Genomic DNA, 20,967 nt, shown 5'->3' with positions numbered 1-20,967 from the left:
CCAGACACAGAAGATGATGGGGGTTTACTACAACATGATCTATTGTTAGCTAACACTAAGAGCATTTTCTGAATGTCATGGTGTTGGAGTTAGGAAAATTTTCATAGCAATTCGCATAGGTATTTGGGTATCAGGTTGAGAAAGGTGGAACAAATTCACTCTGCTTTAGGAACAAACAAAACATCAAATGATAGTATTAATCCAACCATTTTCTTTGAATCGTCTTTTTGCAACTTTGATGGGACTTGATCCTTACCTATTTCCCTTTGCTATGCAGTTCATTGAACTACATGGAATAAAGTCTCCTAACCATCACAGAAGAGAGCATAAAACAAACCTGTTGCATCTGCAATGTGGTTAAGATTCAACAACTGGGGGAAAGGATGCGCAGTATTATCAAGTATTTGGGCTTGGAGATACCCAGGCCTAAGAAGGGTGGGAGCATCCAAAGGGAAATAAGACAACCCAAATACAGGAGGATCCACCATGCATTCACCAGATGCAAGTGTCCAAAATCTAATAGAAAGTGACCGAAGGAAATATCGAGACTACTTCATGAGGCAGACAATTTAGTAGAAAAGCATTTTGCAATCTCAGCTAGATGCTAAGAACTAGAGCAGAAGACATTGTTTAAGGAGGAAAGGGGGAGGATTGGTGAAAAACAAGTGTCAGAGAGTAGGAGAACACAGTGAGAAATCCAGACCAGCTGGGAAATGCAAATTACTGGTTAACTTAAGTTTAATGTGTATCTGATCTGGCCAAAAAACAATGACTCTTTGAGGCTACAGTGAAGAACGGAAGTTTTATCTAAAATTCCACTTAATAGATAATTCCTGGAGATCTAAAATACAGGAGAATGATTATAGACAAACATCAAACTTGCTGAGACTGTATCTTGGTATTTCCCACCACAAAAAAAGAAATCATAAGTATGTGCCATGATAGAGATGTTAGCTAATCCTATAATGGCAGTCACACTGCAATATACAAATATATCAGTTCAACATGAGATAAACGTGTACTCAATACACTTCCACAAAGATGCATGTCAATTATATATCAATTTAAAATTTTCAAATGAAAATAAAAAGGTTTTAATGCAGAAATTTCACATAAGTTGAGTACATTCTCACTGTGGTCCAACACTCAGCCCCAGAGATGAGGATGCTTCCATGAGAATGTGAAGCGGGAACCTGTGATTTGCTGTAAGCTACTCTTTGCCACACTTGTAGAGCATGAGCTTTCACAGGGGCAGCCAATGCAAATTGGATAATTGCATAAGTAACTGTTTCTGATTTTTAAAATATATTTAATCATCAAAATGTTCATCTCAGTTCTGTTTAAAGATACAGATCCCTGTGATATGGGAAAATAAGCTGTCAGGTGAAACAAGTCTCACTATACACCTTCCTTAATAATTCCCAACATGGTGTCTCCCCAGTAAGTGGGCAATAGAAAAGACTTCCCAGCTTGCCTACTTTCAAAGCCCACAAGACTCCAGGGTTTACAGCTAAAGCTTCAGCCTTAAAGTTCTATAGGTTATATCTTGAGAATCCTGTAGGTCTTCCATAAGCTTCACTATTCTACTTAATGAGTTTAAAGTTTGGCTTCAGACCTTAGGGAATATAACTTTCTGGCTCTTCTGAGTTACACCAGCTTTATTAGCCTACCTAGTCCCCTTAAGCTAGATTGTATCTGAGAGTTACTTGCTTCATTGATATTGTTTGCCCATATATAGAGTCACAAAAGCAGGTACATGAAAGGTAGCCTCTATGTTGGGTTGGGGATGATCTGAGAGAAGTTTCTCTGCTCTTTCCAGAATCAGACTATTTCCCACTGGATTTACTTGTGACAGTGGCAGGACAAAGGCACAATTCAGATGATAAGTGTCTCAGATGGTTATTTGTCCTTTCTCACTGAGACTTGTAAACAGAAAAACTAAACATGCTTTCTGAAGTTTGGTTATAGAAATATTGGTTCTATCGTGCATCATGATTACCTGACAAAAATGAATTCTTATATCATGGTAAGAATTGAGCCAAAAGATGACTTTTTTGCAAGAAAATCTCAGACCTCCATGATTTTTCTAAAGGTTCCCCTCATTCCCACAAGGAGACTTTCAATTTCTGCTTAATTCTGCCCACATAGCCTTCAGTGGCTCCCAGTCTCTGGCACCTCCTTTCACCTTGAGTTCTCTCACCATCTTCTCCTTGTGCTGTAGACTGAGTTCCAGACACTAAGAAGTTTATGGTTGTTTCTGTCCCTGGAGGCTCTTGTCCTTGGTTGTTTCCGCATCTACTAATTAAACTGTCTCTATGCTCTTCAGTGTTGCGTGTGCACTGGGTGTGGAAACTGCACTCATCTGGGAAACTGACACCAGAAGCGAAGACCTTCGCAGTCTAGGAAGGAGTGGGGAAAAAGGAAAACACAGTATAAAGAGACAAGTGGTCTGAGATCCTCCTCCTTCCCTAAATATGTAAATAGATCCTAAATACCTGTAGTAAAAAGTTTACTTTTCTGTTACTAAGCACCCCATCAGCTCTGGTCATAAACAATATTAGTTGTTAAAGGAGAAAAGGAGGAGCAGGATCCAGAGAAGATTCTAAAGGAAATACTGAGGTATGCGAACTTTGCCTTCCATGCACTCAAACCAAAAATACTGTGATCCTTCTTCCCTTTTCAGGTGGCCTAGGGACCTTAAAGGCCTTTATCCTCTACTAAGTTTCTTATATTCCCAATAATAGTTACCAGACCATCTGCCTTTCAGCGCTAGATCTCTCTCTCCTCTAGTTTTCAATAATCTATCCAGTCGTTTATGTAATTAACTAAAATTTTCTGTGTGATTGCACTGAGTAGATAAATTTTGAGACTTTTTTTCTTAGAATATCTTCTTGGAAATGATATAAGATCATTGGATATAAACAAGGTAGTAATTTATAATGACACTGATATTCATTGCCTCTCAGAATTCACTGAATTTTAAGTTTGGGCAAATGTTAATTTAGGTAAAATGAATTCACATTATATAGCAGTATAAACTTGAAGCAAAAGTCGTTAGATGGAAGGTGATAACTAATTGTGATTATTTTTTAAATGACCCAGAAAATGCAATTTCTTGCTGTACCCCTCTTTAAGGTGATGCATGACATGAACATATACAGGAAACCAAGAGGTGACCTACCTGAGAAGAGCTCAAAGCACAGCTACCCAGGCAAATTGTGAGATGGCATATTTGGTTAAGAGATTCACCCCGGCCTCTACTTTCTTCTTACCCTCTGCTCTTCTCTATATAAGCACCCACACTTCTCTCTCTCCACCTCTTTCTGAATTTCAGAATGCCATTCAACTTCAAATGAATTGAAACCTCTGTGTTCCCTCTCTCAAGGTAGGTGAAGAGAATTTGAAATTAGTGCTTATTTTTCACTGCAAGGTTGAAATAAGGCCAATTTTCAGTTGGTCACAGTTAGAGGATCTACTTTGGGAGCCAGGGGAGTAAACCACTGACTCTTACAAGTACGGGTTTCACCGGCCCTACTGACAGGCTGTATGGACTGTCAGCACAGAAGAGAGGTTTTCGAGCATTGGATCTCTAACCCACCCTTTCCACAAAATCCTTTGGATGTGCTGGAGTCTCCTTTGGCTGAATACTGGAGAGTAAAAGGGAATGTAGGCAGGTCTGCACTTTTAGTGAATGTGGACAAACTAGAGAGCAAATTCAGGTCAAATGTGTGACCAAAATCAGATAGTAAATTACAATTTTGAGAAATTTTCCAATTAAAGTGAATAGACTAAATTGACTGTTTTTACTGAAGAATACAAATAATTGTTTATTTCAACAAGATTTTACACACTCAAAGACAAGAAAATTGACTTTCCATCTGGTCAGTTATCTTTGCTGCACAATCTGAATCAATTTGGGCCAGCAAACTGGGCTTTGAAGTACTCACCAGGTAGAGAAGTAATTCAAATATGGGATCTGATTAAGGGTGGGAGTATGGAAACTTGTGTAAATAAGAAATAAGAACAGAAAGGAAAGTTATGAACACATGGGCTGGACCAGCAGGAATGGAATCTGTTATAGTAAAACCCTTGGGCAAGAACAACCTGAAAGTGGTGAAATTTCCCTGGGGGAAAGCTGGGGAATTCAGAGTCAGTTGAGAGTTCTGGCCGACAGGTCAGGATGACTATAAGCAGTTACCACACCAAGAAGGAGGGCTCAACTGCTTTTTGACAAAAGCACCAAGAACACACAGTAGGAAAGGGTTGTGATAAATGGTGTTGGAACTGACAAGCTTCATGCAAAAAGTGAAACTAGACCCTATCTTACACCACTCACAAAAGTTAACTTAAAATGGATTAAGGGCTTAAACATAAGACTTGAAACCTTAAAACTCACAGAAGAAAACACAGGAAGAAAGCTCTTTGATCCAAATGATTTTTTGAATATGACACCTAAAGCACAAATAAATAAAAGCAAAAATAAATAAATGGGACTATCAAACTTGAAGTCTTCTGCACATCAGAAGAAACAATAACAAAGAAGAAAAGGCAACCTACAGAGTTGGGGTAAATATTTCTTTTCAAGCCATATATATAACATAGGGTTAATGTTCAGACTATATAAGGAACTCATCCAACTCAAAAAGATACAAAATCCAATTTAAAAAATGAGCAAATCACCTAAACAGACATTTTTCCATGGAAGACATCCAAATGGCCAACAGGTACATGAAAAGATGCTCAACAGCACTAATCATCATGGAAATGCAAACGAAAATCATGGTGAAATATCACCTCACAGAGTGATATTTTGGCCTCTATCCAAAAGACAAGAAATTAGAAGTGTTGGTGAGAATGTGGAGAAAAGGGAACTCTTTTACAGTGTTGGTGGGAATATGATTGGTACAGCAAACATGGAAAATAATATGGAGGTTTCTCAATAAAATAGAAATATAACTACCATATTATCCATAAATTCCACTTTGGGAATATATCCAAAGGAAATGAAATTAATATTTCAAAAAGATATCTACACTCCCATGTTCATTATAACATTATTCACAATAGCAAAAATGAAAACAACCTAAGTGTGCATCAGTGGATTAATGGATAAAGAAGGTGTGGTATGTATATATATATATATATTCAGAGGAATATATGCCATGAGACAAAAGGAAACCTTACCATTTGCAAAACATGAATGAAACAAGAGGACATAATGCTTAGTGAAATTATCCAGAGAGAGACAAATATTTTATGATCTCACTAATTTGTTGTGTGGGGAGGCAAAAAGCCAAACTCAGAAACAGAGAGTAGAATGTTGGTTACCAGAGGCTGTGGACGTGAGGGAGATGGGGAGATGCTGTAAAAGTCTTCAGTTATAAGATGAATAAGCTCTGGGTGGCTCATATAAAGCCTGGTGACTGTAGTTAATAATACTCTCTTGTACACTGGAAATTTGTTGAGAATTTGTAACTATGTGAGATGTTGGATATGTTAATTAACCAGATCATGATAATCATTTCACAAAGTATGTGTATGTCAAGTCATCACATTGTGTATTTTAAATATATAACATCTAATTTTCAGTTATAACTCAATGAAGCTGAAAAGGAAGGAAGGAAGGAAGGAAGGAAGGAAGGTAGGAGGGAGGGAGGAAGGGAGGAAGGAGGGAGGGAGGGACGGAGGGAGGGGAATGGAGGGGAGCTTAGAAGGAAAGGGAAGGGAAGTAAAGGAAAGGGAAGAGAAGAAGGGAAGGGAAAGCAGCAGACACCCAGCAGTTCCCATCCAGGGTTTCCATGGAGGGCCAGAAGCAATATCACCTAAGAAGTGATGTCACCCTGAAAGTGACATCACTGGATCCAGGCAAAAGAAGGTAATATCACCGGAAGCAGAAATGAAGACACCGGATATGAGATCAGTCCCGAAGTGACTTTATTCCGATCTGGTGTATATAAGTGGTGCTCAGAAAATAAACTGTGTCACTTGTCCACCAACAGCGGTCAGTGAACCTCCTGATCCCAGCTTTGGTTTCCATGTCTTTCTTATATACTTCTCTGTGTTTTCTTTAATCTTCCCATCCACTCCTCTCATTTTCACCTGGTTTGTGGAGCTAGCTGGTCTCCGCAGGTTTCCAGTAAAATTTCAAAGCTGATATCAGAAAAAAAATCCTATCATTTGCAACAATATGGATGGAGCTAGAGGGTATTATGCCCAGTGAAATAAGCCAGGCAGAGAAAGACAAATATCAAATGATTTCACTCATCTGTGAAGTATAAGAACAAAGAAAAAACTGAAGGCACAAAACAGCAGCAGACTCACAGAACCCACAAATAGAATAACAGTTACCAAAGGGAAAGGGACTGGGGAGCATGGGTGGGAAGGGAGGGATAAGGGGAAAAAAGGGCATTTCGATTAGCACACATAATATGGGGGAGGCATGGGGAAGGCAGTATAGCACAGAGAAGACAAGTCGTGGCTCTACAGCATCTTATTACGCTGATGGACAGTGACTGTAAAGGGGTATGTGGTAGGGACTTGACAATGGGGGAAATCTAGTAACCATAATGTTGTTGTTTATGTAAGTGTATATTAATGATACCAAAAAATTAATTTTACATAACTTTTTTTAAAAAAGCTACAGATGACAGAAGCCAGACACATTTAATATGATTTCATTTATATAAAGTTCAAGACAAAAAATTAATGAGTGATGTGAGGATAGTGGCTGCCAATGGGAAATGGGTTTACAAGAAAGAAGCAGGAGGGAATATTCTACGCTGATGAACGTTTCTGCATCCTGATCTGCGTGGTGGGTACACATGTGTACATATTGGAAAAAATCCATTGAGCACTACCTTTAAGATGAAGGCACCTTACACACTTGAATTGCATATTTTATGTGTCAATAAATAGGAAAAATTAACCGGAAGATCCATTCCCAGGCACGTTTTCCCAGTTCCCATGAGTACAGATTTCCATGTGGTACAGCTGGCATGGTAAATAATCCCCATCCTCCCAAAGCAGGCAGCACTTCCCCCGACCAACTGTGCTGAGACTGACCCCAGCTACTGGTCTAGACACCACAGGGGCAGGTAAGGGCGGGTGAGGGACACTTCACTGGACAGCTGCCTATGGTGAGGCTTCTGCACGGCATCGAAAAGAGGGAAAAACTGCTATAATCTCACCAGCGTTGGTGGGCCAATTCTGTGGGCCCTGATGATTCAAGGATTCGGGAACTGAAGCGTATCCACCCAGATGTACAAATCCCAAGTCTCATGGTCTCACTCCTTTCCTATTAAGACCCTAAATATGGCATATATTTGCTGAACTGTGAATTAAGCCTCCGTTTGAATTCAACTGCTCTAATAATCAGGTCCAAGGCCCTATTTTAAGCCCAGTCTACCTTTTGGTTACAGGAGAACTGTCTTCTCATAAATTCTCATAAAGGCCTTCTGGCTCTCACACCACACCCTAGGCTAGTAATTTTCTGACCCAAGCCTGTTGTTTCTGTCACTTAGCACACCAACTACATTTCACAATGGTAAACCAGAGGCACACTTCTTTCAATTGCCATTGTGCCCACATCTCTCAATTGCTAAAGATGTCGCATATGCCAGTGCGTCCCCCTCTGCCCGTATCTCACCCCAATCTACCGCGGGTGAGAGCTGTGCAGCTGTGATGCAGGAACAAGGTGGGCAACAGTAACTGAGAGGCCTCAGGAAAGCGGTCCAGAGACTGACGTTTTGAAGCTGGGCCCGTGAGCATTTGCTGGATAGGTTCCATCAACAGCTGCTACACTATGAAATGAAGTGTGAGAATGATGTATGTATAAAAATCCCAGGGAACATTCAGTCCAATATTGAACACAAACAAATAACGTATTTAAGAAAGTGAATAAGCATAGTAAAATGGTAAAGGTTTCCTCCATCAACAAGGAAAACAAAGCAACTGGCGTGTACACAAAGGAATGTAAAGCAAAGAAGAGGACCTGGTAGTCTTTCCTGCTACTGAAAGAGGGAATGGAGGGCTAAGGACGAGTTTGGCCTGGCAGACTACATGCAGATTCCTTCATTCACCATACTCTTTGGAGGCAGGTGGTATCCAGGGACTCCGGCATTCCCTTCTCCCTGACTGCTCCTCCCCTGCCTCTGAGGCCCGTGCATTTTGTGCAGCCTGAGATGAGTCTGTGCTGCCTCCTGAAGGAATGCCTCAGGCCATGTACCTGTGGAGGGGGCCAAGGTGAAGCATGTTAATAGAGGGATTTTTCAGGGTATTAAAACTTAACCCCTTTCTTCCCTGTGACCTGAAGAAAGCCTGAAATTATACATAAATGACATTAACAGCCATTCTAGGAGTCAACAAGAGAGTAGACCTTTTTTACAGCCCAGTGCAATGAATTAACCAAGTTAATAGTGTTGGCACTTCTTCCAGTAACACTTGGGGACAAACTCTTAAATTCTGGCCATTAAGTACAGAATAATGCTTTCTAACTCAACAATCATCTTCAGTCACCCTTTAACATTTATGGCAAGACCTTTACAACAAGTTAAAACACTGTTCACTGGTTCTCCTTTGCAAAAATAAAAGCCCAGGTCCAGCCCCCAGGCAACAATGTCCTGGGGCCTGACTACCTTAGAAGTGCTCCCTTTCCTGGCCTCCCAAAAATCCTGTCTGATGGTGGAGAATGTGAAATTTCCATAAGGAAGGTATTTTGGGGTGACAAACTGGTTGCTAAGTGGTGAGTTTGCAGTATTTCATGAGAAAACAACAAATTTTGTATTAAAGAATGAAGGTAATGAGAGATGCGCAGGCTACAACCTTCAAGCCACCCACCGACTCCCTCAGGAGTGACCTGACAGGAAATGGAGTGCGTTTGGAGAAAGGTGCCAAGTTTTATGGTAATGCTGAGTGTGGGAAGGGAAGGGAAGGAGATGGAGCAGTAGATCACGGTCCCACCTCTGTCCGTGTCTTCCTATGCACAATACCAGTGATTGTGGGCACAGAATTCAGTGGCTTTTACAAACCAGGCTTTTCCACTGTAACTCTGATGTATTGGATTAGACCCAGACGTCGAGTGGTTGGAGTAATCGATATTCCAAATTTACTAAACTTGAAAGCTTTTCTCTACACCCAAAAAGCATCAATCAAACCCCCAGAATGAAGGTGAACAGTGGAAAGGCTGAGGTAACCTGACTACCAATGGTGAGCTTTCTCTTGCCACAATTGTTCGTGAGCCTATCCCCACTGAATCTGTACTGCCAACATCCCCTGTGAGTCCTGACATCTTGTTTGCTTGTTCAGAGCAAGGCAAAAATCTCCTCACCCATATGCCCGTTTTGATCTGCTGCAGTTTCACCCACTTCCATGCATCATTTAAGAGGGGTGGGAGGTCAGGGGCTCTCAGCTGTGCTCCCCCACGGAAATGGGATACCATTGAGGCCACATACATACCAACCTCTTAGACCCACTTACTTGACTATTGCTACTCTACCACTCAGGAGGGAGGCTGGATCCAGGCTGGTATTGTAGCCATTCTGAGGCTCAGAGTCTGTCTGAGAAATGTCTTGGAAGCCAGACAAAGCTCCTTAGATGTTGAGAGGTTCTAAAACTTATGCTGAGAGGTCGTTCCACCACTTAATGTTTCTATTTTTCTTTCCACAACTTTATACCAGTATTCAGTCAGGACCCTGGATTACTGAGCACCTTTTCAGGATCCAAAACATCTAGGACTTACCTTCTCAAACACTTCCCAGTTCCAGAATAGCCACACTGTTGTCTCCTCTCCCATTGACAGAAACATTAGCTCTTAACTTTAAGTGCATCCTTCCCATACCTACTAGCTGTGGCATGAGATTTACATGCTGAAAACTTCCAACTCCTATAACTTTATGATTAACAATTTTGTTTAAATTTCTAACACAGGTTTACTCCAGAAAGCATAATTGGAGGTTCAATAATACATATTAAAGCTCTTTGAGAGCTGCTGCAAAGTGCTACATAAACACAGAATAACTACTGTTAGAAAGACACTGACATAGTAACTTTAAAGCTTGAAAAAAATGAAGATTTGGAAAATTCACTCTTGGAAATATTACAATGTCCTAGATATGAATAAGAAGCTGTAGGCATATATGAGTGGTCGGGGAAGAGTAATAAATGATTTCAGATTCAGTGTTCTCTTATTTCCTTTCTTAACCTCCTGACCGCACCTATTTTCCACACAACACCTAACATATACGAGATCATTTCCTCATCTTGACCTCTAAATCTCCCTTAAAAAACTCACCTGTCTTGGGACAATCTAAACTATCTATAACTATTTGCTAAAAGGGAATTTTTCCAATATCCTTTTTGATTTATGTTCCTTAAATTCAATATTCAAAACACAGAGGACAGTTTTACATATTGCTAACTGTATTTAAAGAATATTTGGAAAATACATGGTACCTTTTTTTAAATTAAAATACACCTATAATCCTACTACCAGAGAGTTATTGTTACCATTTCCATGTATACTTTTTTCTACATATTGGATATTCTATCTGGGTTATTTTCTACATTTGTTGTCCAATTATATATGCAATTTAGTATCACTTAATAAAATGTCCTCAAGGTCCATCCATGTAGTCACAATGGCAGGATTTTCTGCTTATTCATGGCAAAATAATATTTTTTTATATACATAATAAAATATATATAAAATTGAATATGTATATCACATCGACTTTATCCATTCATCCCTTGGCAACAATGTAGGTTATTTCCATTCTTTATCAATTGTGAATAATGCCTCAATAAATATGGGAGTGCATATATATCTCTTTGAGATCCTGTCTTTATTTCCTTTGGGTGTATGCCCAGTAATGGAATTGCTGGATCGTATGGCAGTTCTGATTTTATTTTTTCATGGAACCTGCATACTGTTTTCCATTGTGGCTGCACCAATTTACATTCTCACCAACAGTGTACAAGGGTTCCCTTGTCTCTACATCCTCACCCCCACTTGCTATCTTTTGCCTTCTTGAAAGCCTTTCTAACAGCAGTGAGGTGATACCTCACTGTGGTTGAACATAGTGATGTTGAACATCTATTCATGTATTCGTTGGTCATTTGGATGTCTTCTTTAGAAGAATGTCCATTCAAGTCCCGTGCCCATTTTTTAGTCACACTGTTTGGCATTTTTCTTACTGAGTTGTATGAGTTCTTTACATATTTTGGATTTTAACCCCTTATCTGATATATGGTTAACAATAATTTTCTCCCATTCTGTTGATTGCCTTTTCATTTTGTCATTTGTTTCTTTTGCTGTGCAGATGATTTTAAATTTAATGTAGCCCCATTTATTGATTTTTGCTTTTGTTGTTTGTGCTTGAGTTGTCAGATCCTAACATCATTACCAAGACTAATGTCAAAGAGTTTCTTCACTCCATTTTCTTCTAGGAGTTTTGTGGTATCATTTTTTAAGTTTAAGTATTTTATCCATTTCAAATTAATTTTTGTGAGTTGTATAAGATGGGGGTGCAGTCACACTGTTCTGCATGTATTCATTCAGTTTTGTTGCAGAGACCATCCTTTATCCATTAGGGGCTCTTGGCTCCCTGGGACAAGTTAAATTGACGGTATGTGCAGGGATTAAATATGGGTTCTATATTTTGTTACATTGGTCTGTGTTATCTATTTTTATGCCAGTTCCACACTGGTTTAATTATTATAGATTTGTAGTATGGTTTTAAATCAGGAAGGATGATGCTTCTGGCTTTGTTCTTCCTCAGGATTGCTTAGGCTATTTGGGTCTTCTGTGATTCCATACAAATTTAAGGATATTTTTTTCTATTGCTGTGAAGAATGACTTTGAATTTTGATAGAGGTTCCATTGAATCTGTAGATGGCTTTGAGTAGTATGAACATGTTAATATATTAATTCTTCCAAGACATGAATGTAGGATGTCTTCCAATTTGTTTGGCTCTTCTTTGATTTCATTCAACATCTTATAGTTTTCATTGTACAGATCTTTCATTTCCTTGGTTGAATTTGTTCCTAGGTATTTTGTTGTTTTTGTTGCTACTATGAATGGAGTAGGTTTTTTAAATTTCTTTTTCAGATTTCTCATTATTAGTACAGAGAAATGCAGAGAGTGAAATAGTGGTAACCAGGGTCTGGGGTTTGTGAGAAAAGAAGAGATGTTGTTTAAAGTTACAAATTGGCACTTAGTTGAAAAATAATTCCTGGAGATCTAATGCACAGTATAGTGAATATAGATAACAATATTGTATTATAATCATCAAACTTGCTAAGAGACCAGATCTTAACCATTCTTATCACAAAAAAAGAAATCATTATGTATGATAGAAGTGCTAACTATAGCTACAATTACAATCATATTAAAATACATATAATTTATCAATACAACATATTAAAAACCTTAAATTTATAAAATGTCATATGTCAAATATATTTCAATTAAAATTATTAATTTTAATTTTTTTTAATGTGACCTTGAGAACTTCTAAAGGACATTTTTAGCCCCAAGGAGCCATCAGGAAAATGTACCTTTTCCAGCAGATTATATTTCTTAACTCCCTTTCTTATTCTTTTTCTATCCTATACAAGCTTAATAGGAGTTCTTCTAGGTTTTAAATAATTGCTTTAATTCAGAAACTTGAAATGCTACTCTGGAGAGAAACCCCTGTGCCAGGAAGCTTAACTTTCTGGTTAACTGGAAATTGTGTGGTTAGTGAATCCAGAACTTGACTTTGGGCTGGGACTTTAGGGATACAGGGCAGTGGCTCATCTTTCCTTGGACACCCAACACAGCTAATTGCTGCCTAAGAGCAGATGGCCTCCTGAATGGTTCTGGTACAGCATTCTTTCTTTAAGCGACACACCTAGAAGAGTCTTCAGAATCACAGATGAAATAACTGCAGAGAAGGCACGTTGCTGCACCTGAAAACACGTGAGAGGTTTTTAAAGTATTTGCCTGTATTTCAGCTTCTTTAGAGAAATTGTCTTGTCTTTCCGTATAGTGATGTGCAGTGCAGAATGACACCACTCTAATGTCTACTAACAAAGAGAAAATGCCTCCTGATACACTGAGCTTCAGACTCCTGTGACACATGCTCTCTTAACCGGGAGACTCTACCATGACGTTTCAACCCATGATGGGAAAGAGAACTCAAAAGTGACCCCTCCTGAAAAATCGACAACATGGTAATGTCTTCCCTGATTCCTTTCTATTCCCTCTTTTTCTTCATAGAAAGATCTGCATTTATGTTCTAATCAGCTGACCATCTTCTCCATTCCCCAACCTTTGCCATTTCATCCTTCATTCCATTTATTGTCAAGCCTCAGGCTCCCACTCTCTCCTCCCTGTCCCCTGATCTGGGGATGAAATCTTCCCACTCCCTGCATGTCATCTCCTGCCTGGATGGGGCCCAGAAGTTGGCTCCTCCAAATGTTCTATTAACCCCAGCAGCCTGGGATGTTTTCTCAGAATGGCCCCTCTTACTGCCTGTATAACCCTAAGGACAAGCACATCGTATTGCCTGATCTTAAATCATCTCATGCTTTAGGATCCCAAAACATATCAGAAAACTGACAGATGGAATGAAAAGAAGACTATGGAGATAAATATTGAGCCATTGAAGCAACTCACTTCCCTACCTGCCCAGAATTCCAATAGGAAACTGAAGTAAATATTTCATGCTTTTTAAACCACCTGCAGATAGCCACTACTAAGTGAATATTATAGGAGGGAGTACAGGACAGAACAGGTTTGGTAATAATTCAGTTGGATCCGGTTGGTGCTGGTTCACTCCTTTGCCAGCACTGGTATCCTTCTCACCAGTTCAGATCCTGCCCCCATGAGTCCAGGGTGTGAATGTTGTTCCAGGATCCCTGAAGCCACCTTGAAGGCTGACCTATGACACACTTTATTTGTTTATTCATTTATTCCTTCCAATCATAGCTTTTAACAAATAATGTGGGCAAGTATTTTCTAGGGCACTTCTGAATCCTCCTTTCACATGTTTTATCCTTTGCTGAAATCAACTACCACTTCATTCATTTGTATTCCCTGGTCTCACTCATGTGAAAATCTGACATCAGACTCTCACACATCAGGAAGAAATGAAGCCAATGGCTTCCGTATCAATTAGGGATGAGAGCTGAGATTCATTTAACTGGCAAGGTGAAATAAATGAATTACAAGGCTTTACCATTTTTCACTCTAAAAAGTCTATCCCCTCAGTTTAAAGTGATGTTTAGGATGGGGAAGTAGGACTCCTTTCTCTGTAAATCACAGTAAGTTGCTCACTCGGGCACCCAAAATGTGAATATAGGACCACAGATAAAAAAAGACCCTCTAAAAAAACTTCACTCAGAAATATGAGATTCCAGAAATATTCTCACTTAACCTGAGACCCACAGCTGCCCTGAAAATGGTGGCCAGGTCTCCTTGCGAGTGAAAGTGGGGAGAGGAAGCAACATATATAAAAAAAATCCAAGTAATTTAAATACATGAAAACATCTAAATTTTTTAAGAATATGTCCAATTTATTGTTTCATTTTGCTTGTGTACACTCCATGTGTAATGTTTTCTTTCAAAAGTATTTACAAATTTGGTTATGCAGGAACCTCATAATTTCTCCAGCTGTTTCTGCTTCATTGTCAGTGGAAGTAAGCCAACACCCTGCAGGTACACAAAGGTGAGCATTTGTCTTCTTGCCCCAGCACACAGGTAACCTACACTGGGGTCTAAGATGGGCCTAAGCTTTGGCTGATGAGTTTATTAACGGGATCAGAACTTCAGTTTCTCTTGAGTTAGCCTGGGGTCATATATTACTGGCCAGGACTGAAGGGCCACAAGGAGGTATTCTGTGATAAAGGAGTATTAAAACTTTTGTGAGTTCAGATATTACCTAGGGTCAGATTTTGAACTGCAAAACAAAAACAGAGCACCGCTAAGTCATCTTAAATATCCATGCCCCTCAGGAAACTTCATATACAACAGTGGCTGACTACATGTGATTTTAACTACTTTTAAGATGTTGCTACTGTTAAGATGTGCTGTCTGTTCCCAATGAGCTTACAGTCTGGAGGGGAAAACAGAAATACACAATTACTATTGATGAGGAAAAAAACCATAATTCAGACTATGACATATGGTACCTGAGAACAGAAGCCCAGTTATTGAAGAGAGGCTGTGGGTTAGAAGAGGGGCAGTCAGGACAAAGAACGTCAGAGCTGAGGTGAGTCAGGGGGCTCATGCGAGTTCAGATTCATAGATTAAAGTGGAGAACTTCTGAGTGGAGAATCCTGTAAGCATAGATAAAGAAACAAACTGACCTTTCTCGTACCAAAAGTGGCCAGTTTGGTTGAAAGGTAGGTCATGTGCAGACAAGGAAGAACTCTGGATGTCAGGTAGGAAAAGTGGTCTATGCACCAATGGATCTGGGCACTGATTTAGAAAAAGCCATACAATTTATTTCCTGGGTTTCTACTCGTTGTCTACACGGCATTACAAAATCTCCCTGAATAGTGTATTTCTCAAGAGTAAAGCACATATAAGATTGCCTGCCATGAAATCACATAAAAAATTGTATATAAAATCAGTGTGAGAGAAGATATAGACACTGATAAAAAACTACTCTGAAAACAAAGCAAGTCCTATTAAATTTTGCTGTGCTGTTTAGAAAGTTAGAAGCCATTGGATGATTATAAACAAAAAGAGTAATGGTTGGGAAACAGGGAAACAAAAGAGAATGTGCTGCAAATATGTGTTATAATGTTTCCTAAAAGCAAACGTCTATAAGAGTGAACTATAGTAAAATCCAGATGAAAATGAACTACCATGAATGTATACGTGAGCCAGATGAATTTATTTCCCCAGTGACATTCCTGTAGAAAAGAAATGGGAATCCACAAGCGTGTGAAGACTGTATTCCAAGATAGCAACTGACAAACCATAATAAAACATCTTCCTCAGATACAGTGAGAGTGACTTTGAGTGTCTCAGCACAGCCTCCAGAGAGGGCGGGGGATGTGTGAGAAGAGGGGTGATGCTCTGAAGGAGACAGGTGATCTCATCCTGTTTCTATCTTAATCCAGGGAAACATCATCACGAATGGCCTTGAGGAACCACAGCATCATCTCCGAGTTTGTTCTCTCAGGGCTGTATGACAACCCCCACTTCCAAGCCCTGCTCTTTGTACTCTTCCTGGGGATTTACCTCCTGACCCTGACTGGGAATGTGTCGCTGCTGCAGCTGATCAGTTCCTATTCCCACCTTCACATGCCCATGTACTTCTTCCTGAGCAATCTGTCATTCCTGGACCTCTGCTTCTCCTCTGTCACTGTGCCAAAGCTGCTGAAGGACCTGCAGTCAGAGAAGAAAACCATATCAGTGGAGGGCTGCCTGGTCCAGGTCTTCTTTGTGTTTCTCACTGCAGGAAATGAAGCGTGCCTGCTCTCAGCGATGGCCTATGACCACTATGCTGCCATCTGCCACCCTCTAGTCTACGGCCAGGTGATGAGCAACAAGCTCTGTGTGAGGCTGGTGTGGGGCTCCTGGAGCCTGGCCTCTCTCAATGCACTTGTCATAGTGCTCTTGGGTGCTGAGCTCAACTTCTGTGATGCCCACACCATCCACCACTAAACCTGTGAGCTGCCCTCCCTCTTCCCTCTGTCTTGCTCTGATGTATCTATGAATGTCAGCATCTTGTCCTTCTCTACTGTACTACTTGGGCTTGGAAACTTCCTCCCAATCTTCTTTTCCTATGCCCGTATAATACGCGACATCCTGAGCATGAGCTCCACCACAGGCAGGAGTAAGGCCTTATCCACCTGCTCCTCCCACCTTATTGCAATGATCCTGTTCTTTGGTTCGGGTTTGATCCGCTATCTCCTGCCTCCCTCTAGTTCCTCCCTGGATTTGCTCACTTCTCTGCAGTACAGTGTGGTCACACCCATGCCGAATCCCCTCATCTACAGCCTCAAGAACAAGGAGGTAAAGACAGCTGTGAGAAGGTCATTGGAGAAAAATTTGCAATACCTTAGGTGGTGAACTAAGATTCATTTGCTCAATAAAATTGCAAGATTAAATTTCCTCTTATGTTCACTCACCCTCCCACTCCACAGTGTCAAGCATTGTGCACAAAAGATCCCGAGCTTCTCTGAGCACCCCAGTCTTTGTTCTTGCTTCTATAAATGTCAAGGTATTTATTTTAGACCTCCATTCTGTTGATTGGAAAAGAATGTAGAGACATTCCTCAGTAAGTACATTGATGAGACAACAAAAAAATTATGGTGAAAAGGTGAGATACACAGATGATCTGAGTTCTCAAAAACATAGAATAAAATCCACAAAAATGTCTACCTGACCACTTTAATAATAAAAGATTCAGAAAGTCTGCCTGTATTTCATTAAAAATATTTAACATTAATCAATATTCAGCCACATGCTTCATGATAAAATCTTATTGGAGGAATTGCAGTTAATGTAAATAGCCACAGACAAATACCGTCAACCAGGTTACTTAACAGAACTACATAATTTCTCCCCAATACAGTAAGATGAGGGTAAGATATGAAATTTAAATTTTGGTTGTGGAAAGAAAAATCTACTGTCGACTGAAATCAGCACAACTCTTATACTTAAGAAACAGAGTTTATTCGTAGTCTTTCTGAGGGTTACAGCCAGTGAACTTACCTGGGAGGATTTTTGGCGAAATGCTCCAAAGCCCCTTCATTTGGAAAATCTTAAATACTTTCCTAGACTGGAGGACACATGCTGGAAAGAGGTTTCATTTATCAATACATCAAGCAGTGTTGCTTGGACACATCTAGTTAGTGTCCTAAAAGATCATGCCACACCCATTCCAAAGCTATCTGTGTGAAGATGCAATGATAAAGGTCCCATTAGGTGGATGTGCTCATTTTCCTTTGGGGATGGAGAGGACACATATGACAGATTATTTTATCAGTGCTGATCAGAAAATTCCTGACTGACTACATTTCTGGGAGGAGGTTGAAACTGCTATTAGGTTATTTGTTAGGTCAAGAAAGCCAAATAAATGCCGGAGTCCAGACTGATGACAGCAAGATTTAATAGAAGGTTTTGCTACAGAAATAGCGAAGGGCTGATTCAGAGAGACTACAGCCCCAAAAAGAAAGTTTTGCGGTAATCTTTAGCCAAGCGCATTTCTCCAGGGATGTGGGCAGGATGCACGTGCAAGAATTTCCATCTCTTGGTTAGCAGAACTCGAGCCCCACGGATGTTCTAAGGGTCTGGTCCAGGTGGTTTCCAGCTCCTCTCAAGGCCTGCCGTTTCTCTAAGAATTAAACTGAAAATATCCAATTAGTTTTCTCTTTTCTGCCTTCTCGACAGTATTAAGCCCCAATTTGGTGACCTGGCCTAGCAGGAGTGACATCATAGTGGGCCTGTGTCTTTCTTTTTAACACTACAAATATTGGCAATGATATAATTATCTAACAGCAAAGTCTGAATATTCTATCTGAAATGAAAAATGATTAGTACTCCAAGAGACTTTTATGATATCCAATCTTATAATATTCATAAAATAAGTAGTTTCTATATAACAAAAATTGAATAAACACTAATTGAACAAATGAAAAATATGTATTTTCCTGCTTTTGCAAGAGCAATATCAAATCCTCAGGATTCAACCTAACAATGAATAATGAATACCTAGAGCCCATATAAACAACACAGCAAAAATGAAGTAGATGACATAAAAGATACTTAAAAATTAATATAGGATATACTTATTAAGCGTGCATTCATGTTCAAGTGACAGAAAATGTGGTAAACTTTAACAGAAAACATAAGAAAAATCAGCATAGGCTGGAGGTAGATGTTTGCAGAGTCAGCTGAGCAGCTCAGGGGAAACTCCAGTGAGTCAGGTTCCTTCAGTCCGTGTGCTCTGCAGTCCTCATTCACTGATTTCCTCCTCAGCCTGGTTGCAGTGTAAGCCTGACTCTTGGGACATTCTGTTTTCATTTTGTAATGAAGGGCCTGACATAAGCTTTGAATGCCAAGGGGCCCATTATGAAGAGGCATCCACTTTAAAGACTGAAATCTCCAACACCCGCCTTGCCAGCCACTCAACTACAGAAAGAGCCAGTATTCAGCCTCGCACTGAGGCTCCCAATTTTTAGAAATCTTCGTTGATTTCAGTAACCGACCTTTTAGAACTTGTTTATTTTTTAGCTCTTCCCTCCTTTAAAATCCTGATGGTCTGTTTTAAATTCACCAATGAAGAATAAACCCTGGAAACCCTAGGCTCCCCACCCTCCATCCCAATTAAAGAGACCACACCCTAACCCAACCTCAATGTGTGGCCCCAGGGTGCTGTGTAATTTCTAGTCTTGGAAGTAATAAAAAAGTTTTTTTTTCAATATTTTCTGATGGTTGTTTCTGAAGGGCATCTTGCCCCCCACAAGGGTCGGTCCAGCCTTAACCTTGGTTTGGGAAGGAGAGATGTCAGGGGAGGCTCACGACGCCACCCGCCCCTGCCTCCCCACAACAGCCAAGAATCCCCAGGCATTTCTAACCTGGCTTTACTCAGTTCTAGGTACCATAGTCTTATACAACACAAACAGAACCGAAAGATGGGAAACTACCCCTTTTGCTGTTCTTGAATTTTATATAAATGAAACCATCCTAAATGCTTAAAATTTTAAATAGTCAAAGTCTTCAAGTCTTGATAGGGAACTAATATAATTGGACTCACACATATTGGCGTTGGGATGGTAAATTGGTTCAACCACTTCTGAAAAATTTTTGGCACTGTCTACCAAATCACGTTTAAATGTATGATGAGGAATCTCCATGACCTCATACTCTTGCTCTTCTCCAAGAGAAATTTCTGTTCAAGACAATCCTCCTTAAATTTCTTTCGAAAAATTAAAAAGAGCTGATTTTCCTTTTTAAAAAAAAATCTTCGTGCCTGTCTGTGTTTTGCCATAGCGTATTTGTTCTGAATTTCATTCCTATGTATTTATGAAGAGAAATGAGTATACTGTCCACCTTCAAAATAAAATGGCCAGTTATTTCACTAGCAAGACGAGTTTATTCAGGAATAGCAAAGGAATTTGGCACAGTTGCAGAACAAGCACGTACACGCAAGTCACAAAGTGGTCTGCGGCTGCTGCAGCAAGTCACATGGGCGCCCACTAGAGGCAGCAAGGTGCACGGCACCGGCTTGGCCACCCCCATGGAGGAAGGAGCTCTCCAAGCTGCCTCCTGCAGGTGTGTCCGGTGTTGTGTTGAGACAGGGCTAAGAAGGCTGGGAGAGCCTTCCTCTGCCGAGCAGAAAGCAAAGTCTGACACTGCTGGGCTGGGTAAGCTGCCGTGACAGCAGTGCCAGGGAAGCAACTCGGGGCTGAGCCACCAGTGGGTGGGAGGGAGCACCTGGGTCCTCAAGAGGGTGCCCGACCTTTTGGCCACGGGAGGGCGGGGGAGGTATCATCCACCTGCCCTTTCTCCTGAGGAGGGAGCTCCACCCAACGCTCGCCCTTCTGGCACCCTTCCCTCTGCTGCCAAGTCTCTCAAACTGCTGCCTGGGTTTCGGGTGCCATCAGGACCCGCAGAGTATGCCTGTCTGCCTCAAGCAGCTGGAGTCTCAGCCTCCCAGACGGCTCCGGCTGCCCCTGGTGTCCAGCCCCGCTCATCACCAGAACTCAGTGTAATGTGGACTCCGGGTGCTGGAGCAGATCTCAAGGGCCAGGTGTGCAGAGTCCCTGGGCGCCTATCCCCACCCCACTCTGTTCCTCTTCCTGTGCCTACCCATTACCTTCAAACTACCTTCTGCAAAACTCGGACTTTTCTCCTACAAGATATTTGTCTGAAAGTCATCATCATTATGGACGATTTTTATCAATCATAATCATGGTTGACTTTTGTCAATATCAATTCTTCTTTCAAAACACTTTGTTAATATGTATAA

General features: G+C 40.5%; 1 pseudogene; it reads left to right on the top strand.

Moving 5' to 3' along the window:
• The first annotated feature begins 16,124 nt into the window (after positions 1-16,124).
• Positions 16,125-17,063, top strand: LOC118907731 (olfactory receptor 8S1-like; annotated as a pseudogene).
• Positions 17,064-20,967: the final 3,904 nt, after the last annotated feature.

The sequence above is a fragment of the Manis pentadactyla genome, chromosome 10 (genome assembly GCF_030020395.1).
Source record: "Manis pentadactyla isolate mManPen7 chromosome 10, mManPen7.hap1, whole genome shotgun sequence".
NCBI lineage: Eukaryota > Metazoa > Chordata > Mammalia > Pholidota > Manidae > Manis > Manis pentadactyla.
The sequence above is the reverse complement of the archived record's forward strand: the minus strand, read 5'-3'. Positions and strand labels throughout refer to the sequence as shown.